The sequence below is a fragment of the Phalacrocorax carbo genome, chromosome 8 (assembly GCF_963921805.1).
Source record: "Phalacrocorax carbo chromosome 8, bPhaCar2.1, whole genome shotgun sequence".
NCBI lineage: Eukaryota > Metazoa > Chordata > Aves > Suliformes > Phalacrocoracidae > Phalacrocorax > Phalacrocorax carbo.
The window spans coordinates 15,556,250-15,569,904 of NC_087520.1; the positions used below are offsets into that span (position 1 = coordinate 15,556,250).

At 45.7% G+C, this 13,655-nt stretch overlaps 1 protein-coding gene across 1 annotated transcript in view; it reads right to left on the reverse strand.

Moving 5' to 3' along the window:
• Window positions 1-13,655, reverse strand: part of FGF18 (fibroblast growth factor 18) — a 74,358-nt gene that overhangs the window by 5,939 nt on the left and 54,764 nt on the right. The window lies entirely within an intron of this gene.

A 13,655-nucleotide genomic window follows, 5' to 3' on the forward strand; every position in this document is an offset into this window, starting at 1 on the left:
CACCATATGCCTATCACTTAAGTTCTAATCATGTCCCTGTTTAAACAACAGCAAAACACTCATTGGGTCTGTCACCCATCCCCTTGCTCCTCCAAAGAGAGGAGGGTGGAAGCGAAAAGAAACACGGCTTTGGCCAAGCATCACTACCTGCTCCAGCCACCTACTTGCCCTTCCCCAGGAGCTCCTAGTGCAAATACTTGCTGCTGATACGGGGCTGCGTCCTCTGCCGCCGACATCAGCCAGGAGATGCTGCCAAGCCACATTTCATACATACTTAGCTGTCAGAATGCACCTTGCAGAGCGCTCACCCTTCAAAACTTGGAGGTTTATGTTTTGAACTGATTCTTTAAAATAAAGAAGAGTTCTTGAAAGCATCAGAGCTGTGCAGGAACCGCCCGGCCCAGAGCGATGGCACTGCCACATGGTGGGGCAGGACCCACACCCGGCCCCACACTCCCATCAGCCCCACAGATCAGGGATGGGGGCAAGGGCTTTGCAGCTCCAGCGTGTTCCACACATGCTCAAGGAATGAGCTGCTCCAGCATTTGCTCACTACCGTCCCACATCAACATCTCCAGCCAAGCTCCCTGCTCAGAGCAGGGCAAGAGCTGTTGCAGAGGCACAACTCTGCTCCTGTGAAAGGCACAGGCTCTCTTCAAGTTGGGACCTCCTTGTACCTCTGATGAGCCATCCCCAAATCACCAATTTTGCTCCTGGGATCTTCTGCCTGACTGTGACGGGGCCATGCCACTGCACAGGCAACAACTTGCAGTTCCGTTCTTTGCATAGAAATAATCCAGAGCATTTTTTGTTTAAACACACCCCTAATAGCCACGGGAAGATGCAGTTAGCCAGACTTCTGATATACATCTTATAAAATGCCTGATCTAAACACCACATTCCACAGAAACCCCTCGGGCATCACCCATGTCTGCACAGAGGCGAGGGAAAGCACAGCCATGCTGGTAAAGCTCGGGCAGCACAAAGCACTGGCTCAGACGGGACATCTCCGGTAGCTAGTAGCTGGGGACCAGCCCAGGACACAGTGAGCTGCTGCCCAGTGACAAGGCAGTGAACCCAAGTGGTCCCAGTCCCTTTACCAAGAAGGTTTACCAAGGCTTCTGCTCCGGAAAGGGCTATCTCGAGTGTGAGACTGTTCATACACCATGGGCCAATTCCATCCATGTGCAGCTGAAGGCAGTGGAGCTGAAGGAGCTGTGCTGGAGCCAGGGGCTCTCCGAGTGCCCTGAGCTTACCAAGGAGCAGCACCGGATTGTTTGTGCAGAGCATTTGGCGACAGGCTCTCCAGTATTAAACACGAAACATGTTGAACTGACACTAAAGCAGAATTAAGTGCCAAAGCATTTGCTGCTTCTACAATTACACTCCGGAGCGCTTTGGTGCTCCTGCTCTCCTTTTTATGACCCAACTTGGTCTTATTGTAGTTTGGCTTTCTCGTTTTAAGTTCTCCAAATGGAAAGGATCAAAGGACTCTTTGTTGTCATAGCAGGAGCACTCCTCCGAGAGAGGCATTACTGCCACTAACAGCTTGCTGCTCAGGGGGAATTCGCGGCAGCCTCTGTGCCACCAGCCTGAGCCAAAGCATTAGCAGGTGCAGCAGCCGCCTCCGCCTTCTCCCTATTAGCCTGCTACACTAAGCCACCTGAGCAGCTTTTTATGGGAAAGGGAGGCCAGGGCAGGTTTCCTCATTTATGCTTCACAAATCTGGCTCAGTGGGCACCGACAAATCCAAACTTCACTCAGCTTTTACGGCAACAATAAGCTCACGCAAGCAGCTCCGGTAACACCACAGTGTGGGGACAGATGCCTCCAAGACTGAAAGGTTTCTCTGTTTGCAAAGATCAGGGCACAAATTAATCCCTACAAGTGATGCTGTGTTAAGCTGTTGTTAGCTAAGCTTATGTTAAAACACTTCCCCTGCCTCAAACGACACCGCAATTAGAAGCTCTCTGGGTAAGGCGCCTGAATGCACTGGTGATGTGCTGCAAATAATAACAAACACCAAACCATAGGAAACATGTCTGTGACATCCCAGGAATGCCAGCTTGGCACAGGGGGCAGCAAGACTTGACCTTTCAAGTGAGACAGGCATGACTCTCCTGTCTAATTATCACCTCTCTGCAAGTTCAGACCCCAACTTCAAAGTCAAATTGTGAAGGTGCAAGCCCTCCATACAAGCAGGATCGCTTCCCTCTGCACAAGCCACTCCATCCCAACAATCCTAGAGTGGGAAAAGCTGCCGCTCAAACAAAAGTCTTCCAAGAGGTGTACGCACCTAGGTTTTTTGCAAGGAAAAACTCTGAAATGGACCCTTTCTGCATCCCTACCTCCACCTCCACAGACAGAGGGGGTTCCTGAGAAATGGCACCCCACTGTGCTGAATCTCACACCACCCCCAGCTGTGAGGTACACCCACTGAGCTCAGCAATTATTTCAAAGGCTTGCTGAAAATTTCCTTTGAACACTGGCACTGTTAGATTCACACACTGCATTATACAGAAGAAATACTGCCCCGAATTTCCTAAATTTTGGAGCAGTGACAGTGGGGAAGGCTGGGGTTTTCAGGAGATGTGCAGCTCAGGAGTCCCAGTAAGCCACACCTGAAGCATCCCCAGCTGAGGACCAAGGGCTGGTACACTGAGCATCACTGATAAGCCCTATAAAGCCCCAGAGCTGTTTTACACAGCATGTACCTAGTGACATATGATTTTCAGGAAGCATATTATTTCTCTGTGGTTTCGCACAAGATCAGGTCAAAGTCAGAGCACAGACTCACTCCACATGGCTTGGAAAAAAACAAGTGGAAGAAGGTAAGGCAGGAGCTATGTTAACGTCACAGCTCTTAGCACTGCCACCTCTCCCCCTTCACACACACAGCTTTTAAAGGTAGGTTAAAAAGTGTGACAACAAAGTGGGTATGGCACCTGCCAGATCCAGCAATGCTGTGGGAAATATTACCCCCTCACAATATGGCAAACCTGAGTGCTCTGGCCGCTAGTAAGCTGGGCCCAGCCACCCTCGCACACTTTACAGGCATTATCAGGACAGATCCATCATAAGCATCCTGATGTTCAGCATCCTGGATTTACGGCAAGGCATCCTCACCACAGAGACACCTCTTGACCCAAATGCACATTCTTCCCCCTAGACCAGGCTGTAAATCAGGGAAGCTGCATCTATAACTGCCAAGAGTTACTCAGCTTCATGTGTGTTTCCTCCAGCTCTCTGGCCTCTGAACCTGTACAATCCTCCGAGGAACATACTTAGAAGTCATGATGAGCAGTTCAATAAAAGTGTCTGCCAGTGCAGTGGAGAGGTTAATTACGTATATAGGACATCTAAGTGCATTCATGAAGCAGGGGAAGTAATATAAAACCCACGCGGAGGAGATTCTCCAAAGAGAGGGTACACCTCCATTCAAAGGCCCAGTTTCAAAGTAGCATTGCCCATTTTTGCACCCACCTGCCCATATGCACTGGGGGTATACCCCGTCTCTCCTGAGAGCATGCAAAAATAGGCATGGTCTTGCATGCATGGGATAGGACCTACAGGCTTTGCAGAGCCCTGTTCCTATGCTGGGCACAGCACAAGCTGCAAGAACCAAGGAAGGAAAAGAAGGGTTTAAAATTTTTCTTTCCTTGTACCTTTCATTCAAAAATGTCACTATTCTAACCAATATCTGTTCAGTAACCCTCACACTACCCTGGAACAGCATTTTGTCACAGGATTAAGAGGTGGATACAGAGATGAAAGGAGTGTTTCTGGGGATGAACCAAGCAAGGCTGTGGCTACACCAGGACATGCCTCCTAACCTAATCCTTCCATCACAAGCACATTGATTGCCAACAGAAAGGCAGGCCCATATCCATAACGGGGGCAAACTAGCTTCGCTTCATTTGGAAAGATATACATTTAGTTAATAGAAATTCCTAATTGCATCTCAGAGAACTATGTGTAGTTACTATTAATGATGAGAAACGTCAATCACTTTTTAAATGGAATTTATGAAACCAATAGAAGATTTAGGAAAATTTAATTTAAGTCAAAACTGTTGGTTTCCTGCAATAGGAAGCTACTGCTTCAGGAGATCTGAAACCACAGACAGGTTTCAGGCGTGACATCTGAGCAGATCTATGACATCTACTATTACCTGCACCCACCCGATCCAGTTGCATGTATGCTTCTAGGTGCTAACTATGGTAAGAGCTGTGAAGGCATATTTACCCATCTGTACAAAGCACAACGTGCTTGGTTAAATGCATTGCCGGGGTTTGCCGTGTTTCCTTTTAGAGCAGTCATTTTCAGCCTCCACCAAGACTCAAAGGCTAGTCCTGAACTGTCTATAAAAGCCAACTAAGAGCAGTAGCATATTTTGTGTAGGCTTAAATTCATTATATAGGGATCTATGCCACTATAGGAAAACTTAAAAAAAATGGTTAAAACATCAGGTATAGACAGTGAGTGGAGCAATAACACGGGACTATAACAGTTGCTGACCCCATCGCAGGTCTGGTAAATCGCAGGTTTATATGCATTAAACAAACATACACAATGACTTTTTAAGTTATTTCAGATGAGTGCAATCTCATTCTGCAGACATTCTGACAGTGACACCAGCTTCCCTGGGACAAGTTGAAATCAGCGGAATTCAGGACCAAGAAAGGCCATTGATTGTCTGCAGGATGGCATTAGTTCTTTTCATGTCAAATTAGACAAGGCTACATTGCTTTGTTGCTTGCTGCAAGTTAAATGCATCAGTGTATTTGCAGCATTTAGAAGAAACATCAAGATCAACAAAAATCACACTTGGGAGATAAGATGCTCTGAGGAAAACAATTAAATTCAACTTAATACAGGTGTCAGCACAAGACATGCAGCACACCCTCTCCACCCAAACAGGGTGAGGCATGATGAGGGCTCAGGACTCCCCTCTCAATAACTTTGATTAACATTTAACCTTAGAGAACTGAAATATTCCAACATGATACACAGCTTCAGCCACCAAGAAACACAGGGAACAGGATGTTAGCACCTTTATGGTGACACTTGCTCCTTCAACACAGAAAGGATTAAATTAAATTATCATGTAGCTTTCAAGAAGGTGGTATGCTTTCCCTGGAAGTGGATATAGAGCTTCCAGCCATGGGATAAGAAAAAGATTTAGAGGTCAAGCTTATAAGCTTGGTCTGCCATGTGAACCTTGACTTTGCAAAACTAATTAGAGAGACAATTGGTGCTTCTTAGGAATATCCAAAGGAAAACATGAAGTTTGCTAAAGAGGAATTGCAAGAAATCCATAAACCTGTTACACAGCTCTCTGGTGACCAGACACAGCCTGGAAATAAAGGCCAATTATCACATCCTCAGCTGAGCAACTGTGACTCCTAGCATAAAAACAATATCATGAAGAAAATTATTTTTTAAAATAAAAGGATATGGGACCTTAAGCCACACAAAGTATTGTGGCTGTGCCGAGAAGCTTAAGGTAACTGGAGGTGTTCATATATGGCTGAAACATGACTACAAGGACCTCTTGACTGCCTGGCCTGGCCTGTGAAATAATGTATTAAGCACCAGTCCAATCTCAGATGTTCCTGCTACTATCAAAGAAAGGCTCATAGGATTCACAGCTCATGTCATGCACAGCTCCTCTACACAGTTTGGTTAACACAAAACCTCCTGTCCTTGCTCTGCCTGAGAGGAACAGCATCCATCCAGGGTGCTTAGAAGACTGCAAGAACTAAAGGTAGCATAGAATGTCTTAGCATAGACCTTAGATATTCACATTATTCTTACAAGATGTTAGGTGATGTCCAACCAACACCGTAAATGTTCTGCCTCGCAAAGCAGCTAAATATAGATCCAACCCCAGCAGCACTGCATGTGCTTAAATGTGCTTAGTAATGTGGTCTAGTTGTGAAACTCATGACCTAAATCCATCAGACCATGAAGGTAAGATGCACACACAACAGTAACAACTGATCGGCAAAAGGAAGACATTGGTAAATGCCTCTGTGGTGGCATAAGCCCCCCTCTCCATTCAGTGCCATGAATACCAGTCTTCAGGCTCAGACAGCCTTCAGGGCTTTGGCATCCAAGCTTACATGCACACAGAGACTTTGTTAAGAATTGATGCAGTGTTTAACCATTTGTGAAATAAAAGGATCTTTGCCATATAATTACTTTTCTTCCATCTCCTCAACCTCTTGTGCAACACATGAGCTCAAGCACTGTCAGTATTTCCCATCCTCTCTGCAAACTCTCCTGTCTCTCCTTCTCAAGCCTTGCAGCCATTTAGTGTTTATCAGTACCCAAACTGCTCCCCCTCTTCTGAGCACACAGAACTTCAAAATGACCTCTGCTCTTCTTGCAACACCAAGATCAGCTGCCTGCTATCCCACACCACCACAAAACATCCAAACTCCTTCCACAAAATTCATTACCCACATTCACATCATTTTCCCCTCTCCTTCCTACCTCCAGAGAAACTTCTGTGCAAAGCACTGCTGTAAACAAATCATCACAAATACAGAACCAGGACAAGGCCCATTGCTCATAGCAAATATTAACACTGCAAAGGTCCAGTGAGCTCACACAAACTCCCACCACTTTGAAGGAACCACTGCAGCATCAGAGCCTATCCACTTTTGTGCCAAGGCAGCCTCAGTGCAGTAAACACTGGAAAGTAGTTTCACTGGGCTCAACCATGAGTGGCTTCTTGGGAATCATTACATGGCTCTGCCATCCAGAGTGAGGATTCCTGGAAAAGCTGGGGAACGCTCGGCATCTGACAGCTGCCTCTGCTCAAGGACAGGAGCCTTTTCAGCAGGGCTCCTGCTCGCCAGGTGTGCAAAGCCAGCACAACCATACCCACCTCAGACTGCAACATCTCATCCCTGTGCTGCCTACAGCTTCACAACAGAAGGCAGAGCCCTCACAGCCCCCAGGGAAGGTGCATGATAGGATCTGGCCAGCTCTTAGCACAATTACATCTACCGAGAAGTAACATGATAAATTATTGTGTCCACATACCCTGAAACAGCGTGATAACAACATCCCTACCATAACATCTAGCAACCCCTCCTTGGATAATTCTTCTGACACATTTCCAGCACTGTAAAGATTTGAAACTGCAACAAATGAACCAGCTGATACAAATTCCACCAGCATCCATACAAGTTTGAATGTGATGCTTCAGGTTGCTCAGCAATGGGAAAGGAGCAGCTGTGAAAGGTTGCAGTTTTACCAAAAGCCCCATGATATTTGGAGGCTGAGAATGGAGGAGGGCGACTGCTGATTTTAGCTTCCACTTCTGCTTTCAATTTGATGAGAATCTCAGCTTCTAAGTTTTCCGAACAATAACTCAAATTTTTTTCCACTGGTTGCAGGAAAAAGCCTGATTAGGTGAATGCAGAAGATTCTAATGGCTCAACTGAAAGAAAACTGGCTTTGTCATCTCACTGCTTTTAAGACCTTTACAATCCTGCAGGCCCTGATTCAAGGTTTTCAGACACTTGAGGCTGGTTTCCGATCAGGTCCCTGTTCAAAGTATGACAAGGTCCAAGGTTGCTTGGCTCCAGGTTCCACTGAGGTGTTTATCTAGATGACTTAAACTAAAACAAACTCACAGGGGAGCAAAAGCCTGGGAACAGTTCACTTTAAAAAAGGACCAATCCCACCCTATATGAAGAACCAGACTGCAGTTCAAAATGAGATCTGAGCAAGATCCAGCAAAAGCCATGTCAAGTTTTGCTTCCACATGAGATGCCAAGTCAGAATAGTTTATGGCTGAACATGTCACAGAGATCTGCAAAACACACGCTATTAAACCCGACACCCCACTAATTCTGATCGTGTTTTTGTTGCAAATTCAGCATTCAGCCCCAGAAATTGTTAGGTTTTACAAGCCCCTTTCAAGCAACCCAAATACTGTGCAACTCCAGGAGAATTCTGGATATACATCAAAACCTTGTGAAACTCAGAGTTCTGCCCCAAATCCAATATGCAGTTAGGCGTGGTTTTAAATATACAAGCTGAGGAGTGCAAACACCTCATCTACTGCTTCGAAGTTTCAAACTGCAAAGCTCTGAGTGCCCCTCTGCCCTTGCCACCTCCTGACATCTTTGCAGCACATTTGGCTGTTTGGACAGACCCTGGTGCAGGCAGGCACCAGGGAATACTCACTGCCAAATGCCATGCAGGACTTGAGCACATGAAGGGCATCAGGCTCAGAGCTCATCCCTCACTCTCCTTGTCTCAGGCTAACACAGACCCCTGGCTTTACATCAAGGCACTGTTTTCCCACCATCAGTGTTTGAAAGGTAGCTTTTCAAGAAAGCTCAGCCTTGACCAGAATCAACTGATGACAAAGCTGGTCCAGATACATTGATAAGGCTTTGGAGAACCCACCTGGTGTCTCCTGCCCAGGTAAGTCCCCTTGTCCTGCAAAGGGTGGCTCCCACTGAACCACCTAGAGCTCCTGTAACACAATACGCTCCTTCTCTTGTAAGGCCAGAGGTATTATAAAGGCCAAGACTGCATGCATGGGCCATAGCGAGCGCCTTCACTCTTTGATGCTGTCAGAGTTTTTTTAGCCAACTTTCCTGACTACACACACACATGCTTCAAGAAAACCCCTATTTTAAAGCTGTAATGTAAACAACCCCAAATTATTACTATCCCCTAAAGGCTACTGCTGGCAGGCATCAGTGATAAAGCTCTGCCAGAGCAGTCTGGCATCTAGCAACAATTTGTTTGTTGTCCTGCAAAAATACAGAGAGCCTTGCCATATGGTACTAGCAACTTTCTGGTAACATTAAGAAATATATTGGCTTGGAAAGCAGTTATCACACCAGAAAAAATCTTATGTCTCAGAGGCAGGTCTATGCTGTAAGCGGTATCAGCACAGCAGTGATGGTCAGGGATGGGGGAGAGGTGATGGTGGCCAGCAGAGCCATGCTACCTCCAGCCCCTGGCACAGATGACGTGCCCTTGGCACATCCACGCTTTGACTGGCAGAGCTTTTCTTCAGGAGCTGGACTATGCTCAAGGGCACAAGCTCAGCACTGCTTGTCTGCTTTGTGAGCGCCAGGAGGGCTTGAGCACTACAAACAGCGTCAGCAAAGCTGCCCCCAGATAGCACCTGAGTTACCTGTCCTCGAGCTGAAGCAATGCTTCAGCCATCTGGACAACCCAGGGGTCCTACCTTTCAACCAACAGCTTTTTCCCACTGTTCACATTAAGCATAGAGAAAGGAATAAAAAAACCCTAAACTCATTAAAATGCTTTTCCAAAAATAATGCGTATGTACCATAATGATTTTCTGAGAGTGTGTGTATACCAGGTCACTGAAGGTTTTTGAAAGAAAACCCAAGGAGAGATGGTGCAAGTCAGCATGTGGATTTGGTGGGAAAACACCTATTTTTTAGTATCACACGCTCTCAGGCTTGAATTCCTAGAAGGTGCTGAACTGATGTATTGAGCAGAGGCTGCTCAGGATACAACTTAATGGCTCTCACTTTCTGGAGAGCTGGCAGGGATGATACTTGTGATAGACCCCATTCCGTGGATCGCTCTTCTAACTCTGCCTGTTTCTGGAGTTTTCTCTGTATCCACATCCTACCTTGGAAGGACTCACCCCTGTTTACAGTGGTGAGGGAGTTTCCTGCAGATTCGCAGTGTCAAGATTACAGCTTCATTATGTGGAGCAGCATCACATGGGAGCACAGCACACAACTGACAGTTGCTACGCTGCCCCAACTCTACCTGCACTCTGACTCCCATCCCACCCTGAGGAGATGGCTCCAGCACTCACCACCTGCTTCTCCTTCCTGGAAGAGCTCAAGGAGTAACTTAACACACTGAGAGATGGACCTGTTCTCAAACAGAACCAACAGATAACAATAGAGAGAACCAACAGGGAACAATATTGCTGCTGGATCTGGAAAAGTTGTAATCCACCTAATGCCATGGAAGAACATTAGTAGGATTGCTCGGAGCATCTTTTGAAGAAATTTCTGGATCAAATTTAAGACATGCTTAACTCTTTGCCCATTCCTCTAAAATCTTCTGGACTACTTCCAATCACTACTTACCTTCCCTGCGTCTATATCTTGCTCTGAAAACTGATGTCTCCCTTGCCACCATCTGCAATAAGCAGCCTCTTCTCCCACTCAGCAGCTCTGCAGGAAGCCAAGGTTCATTCTCCTCTGCCCTTGGTCAGTTCAGAAAAAACAGGCCTATTCTCTCATCTCGCTTTATAGTTGGGAGTACAAAACAGTCCCATTATGGATACCTCCTATAACCTGAGCACTAGTGCCAACCAGACTGCGTGGTCGCATGGGTGGCTGCTAGAGAACCACGGGACATTGCCTGGCAACAGTGCCTGGGGATTAGGAGATGTTCTGATTGTCACATACCAGACACTAGCCTTAGCAGTGCCTAAATGAAGGGGCAGGGCTTTGGTCACCTTGTAATGCTGCTGACAGATCCAGTTTAAGCTTCACAGATCTCTGACCTCTTCCAGATGCTCTCCTGATGAGGGGACTGGGACAGGGCAGGGAAAGAAAATCTCCACAGCATCCTGCAGTCCTAGATAGCACAAATTTGCTGCAAGGACAGGTGCAGCAAGAAGAGTTAGAGGTGGCCAAGCTAATTATCAACCACCTGCTCACATCCTGGACTGCTATTCCTTGCTCTGGATACTTAAAAGACTTATCCTTGACAACCTTTTACAAACATGAAATCCCCACTTTATTGATGTCCTTATCTCAATGCATGAGATAAGAGAAGCTGGGGCAGAGAGAAAAACCACAGAAGGACTCCCCAGGAGAACCACAGTTACAAACTCAGAGCTCCTCTGAAGATACTATTAGCTCCTCTTCTCCTCTAACACTGAATTATTGCAAATATTCAGAGTTCTTGCGTTCTAGGTGACCAGCCACATGCCTTGTCACAAGTGGAGAAGTCACATTGCACCTCTCCTTGGAAGGAGAGCTGAACCTTTTAGAGTCGCCTTCTCCCACGTGTTTGTAAGAAGCCTGAGATAAATAAACAGTAATATTAAAGACAAAGAAGTTTTTAAGAAAAGCACCTGGTATTCCTGTTCTGAGTTTTCATATTTTAATCTCTCTCCTTGTAACATAACCCCACCATGTTCAGTGGTCCATAGAAAATCAGCAAAATCAGAAAACTCAGGGCCTACAACTTTTACATGTCCATACAGAGAGGCATCAAAAACCCACAGGCAAAAATAATATGGTTGGAAGGAAAAAAAAAAAAATTAAATCTTTACTGGGTGTTCTTCAACATAACACCAAGAATCAATGATGAAACACGATCCAATTTGTTTTCCCCAAGTGCTGGTCACCTTTAACAGAAAAGTCACTCCCTGTACAACACCTGCCCTGTCTCCAGTTTTCATAAGCAGCACGTAGAGCGTCGGTGACCTCAGCAGTTGCATGCTGTGACAATAAATAAAGTTAGAAGCCTGCCCAAAACACCTCCAAGCCCTTTGGCCAACATTGGCTGTGAACACTCATGGGGTAACAACCAAGCAAGGAGGAACACACAAGGTCTGGGGCTCCTGAGAAAGCTCCATCGGATGGCCTCCACTCAGAAAAGCTGGCGTAGGTGCAATTTCTGATAAATAAATAAAAAGATACAAAGGCTGCTCTTCTCAGCCCTGTGGGTTAGTCTGTTGGCCTACAACACAACTGGCTCCAAGGCGGGGAGCAAGCCCTAGCTCTGGAGCTCTTGCATTCGTCACCAGTTCCAGCTGAGAACAACAACAACCTGCTCCAGTCTATAATACCCTTTGTAGGTGATTATGGGAAACAAAAAGGGCTAAATTCAAAGCAGGTTTTCAACTGGGGGGGATCCAAAACTGCTGACTGAGGAGGAGAACAAAGCCAGATGGCATATACTGGTATTGTTAGGGATTATGCAGTGTAAGGCAATAGGAAATGAGCATAGAAAAAGACCCGTTTTGGTCCCATGGTTCCGCTCTTGCCAAATGAACATACCGGGGTGACCATGAAACAATCAGTTTATGGGTTTCATTTCCCTGAACCCCCAGACTGAACTTAAATATTTGTATAAGCCCAGGCATAACTTTTATCTAATGTTTTCCTTGGGGTTTACTAGCTGTTTAGAGCATTCAAGCTAAAAAGCATTCCCTCAAACTCTTGCCACAAAAAGAGCTGAAACTATGATACTAATTAAAACCACACTCTTCGGTATCAGGAAGACATGCTATTATTTTCTTCTTCTGCTCATGAGAAGCTGTTAATATGGGCAACGCGTCTGGAACATTTTCCTTCCAAATGCCATGCTCTGTACCCCCTCCTGCTCAAGTCGGCTGGTTTATGAACCTGTCAGCAGTCTGGGGTGGGAAGGCTCCCATTTACAAGAATAGATTTATTATTCTTTTTATAACAAATCATTTGCCGTCTTAACATTATGAAAAGCACATCAAGAAAAAAACAAAAGCTTTACGCTGCATGAAAGGTGACACACTAAAGAACTGTCCTACCTCGGTGCACAATGGGCCAAATCAAGGGATGAATCTTGCCAAAATACACTACATGTTTTGAAAAACAGCCTCTGACTTTGCCAGGACCCTCCTGGACACCCAGTGCAGACCACGAAGGGATGTGGGTTGCACTGTGTACCACTGCGGATCCACCCTGGGGTAAGGTCTATTAAAGGAAAAGGTATGGTTTCATGCCTATTTTACCCTATCTAATTAGGATATTTCTAAGGTCTCCATTACTGTGGTATCAGCACCTCATAAATATTAACAAAATTATCCTTATAACATTTCAGGGAAAAATGCCATTATCACATTTAAAGGACGGAAAACTAAAGCACAAAAAAAAACCCCCACCAAAAAAATTGAAGGCCCGATTTGTGTTCAGTGCAATATTCAAAAGCATCCATGTGTATCCTGGAGGTCTAAGTCCAGTTAAAAAACTAATTTCCTTGTCCAAGATCAAACAACTGTGTCTCATCCAGAGCAGTAATTGCACCGCAGCAGTGCAGGAAGCAGAGAGAACGAGCTGCTTTGGTCCAATCCTCCTGGAGCACCAATTTCCAAGTCTCCACTGATTTCAAGCAGCGTCCTGGATGCTGCCTGCTTTGCCAGCACAGCTCCGCAGTGAGTCAGGCAGGCTGCCACAACTAGCGGCCGCCTGTGAAAGATCTGGACTTAGGCTCAACACAAGCATCTGTACTGCTCACAAGGAAAACAAAAGTGGCAGGAGGAATCCTCTGGGGAAGGCACTTGTCCCACAAGTGTCACTCTTGGGACCACAAAAGTAAATAATGTTTCATCAGAGCAATTTTATTTCTGGTTTCTGTTTGGGAGCGTGGCTTTTGCTGCGTTGACGCAAAACAAAACTCAGCTTCCCTTTTTCACAGCCACAAAGATGCCAGATTTTAATTCCTGGTGGTGCAAAGTGCAGGCAGTGAAGGAAGGGGCCTTTGAAGGCTGAAATTTTTTTTTTTTTTTTTGGTGATACTTTAGCTTTGAGCAAGCTCCTGCCTGGTTAGCAAGCTTCTAGGTTCGCCAACAATACAGAAGAACTGCCTAAGTTACAAAAACAAGTTAATACATAGAAAATATTACTTCAGCA